The sequence below is a fragment of the Sinocyclocheilus anshuiensis genome, unplaced genomic scaffold (genome assembly GCF_001515605.1).
Source record: "Sinocyclocheilus anshuiensis isolate Anshui unplaced genomic scaffold, SAMN03320099.WGS_v1.1 scaffold1976, whole genome shotgun sequence".
In the NCBI taxonomy this organism is placed as follows: domain Eukaryota; kingdom Metazoa; phylum Chordata; class Actinopteri; order Cypriniformes; family Cyprinidae; genus Sinocyclocheilus; species Sinocyclocheilus anshuiensis.
In genome coordinates, this window is record NW_015555870.1 from 123,880 (window position 1) to 124,408 (window position 529).

At 27.4% G+C, this 529-nt stretch overlaps 1 protein-coding gene across 1 annotated transcript in view; it reads right to left on the minus strand.

The window, feature by feature from the left end:
* LOC107675657 (collagen triple helix repeat-containing protein 1-like) overlaps nucleotides 1-529 on the minus strand; it is an 18,484-nt gene that overhangs the window by 1,424 nt on the left and 16,531 nt on the right. The gene's annotated exons all lie outside the window — the stretch shown is intronic.

Genomic DNA, 529 nt, shown 5'->3' on the forward strand with positions numbered 1-529 from the left:
ATCTATTATATTTATAATCTATCTATCATCTATCTATCTGTCTGTCTGTCTATCTTTCTATCTATCTATCAGTCTATTATATTTATAATCTGTCTGTCTATCTATCTATTATATTTATTATCTATCTAACAGTATCCATCTATCTATCTATCTGTCTGTCTGTCTGTCTGTCTGTCTGTCTCTCTGTGTCTATTTATTATCTATCTATCTGTCTATCTATTATATTTATAATCTATCTATCTATCTATCTGTCTGTCTGTCTGTCTATCTATCCGTCTATCATATTTATAATCTATCTATCTATCTATCTATCTATCTATCTATCTATTCTATTATATTTATAATCTATCTGTCTATCTCTCTCTGTCTGTATGTCTAACTATTATATTTATAATCTATCTGTCTGTCTGTCTATCTATTATATTTATTATCTATCTATCTATCTATCTACTATCTGTCTGTATCTGTTATATTTATAATCTATCTATCTATCTATCTATCTATCTGTCTGTCTGTCTGTCTGTCTGTC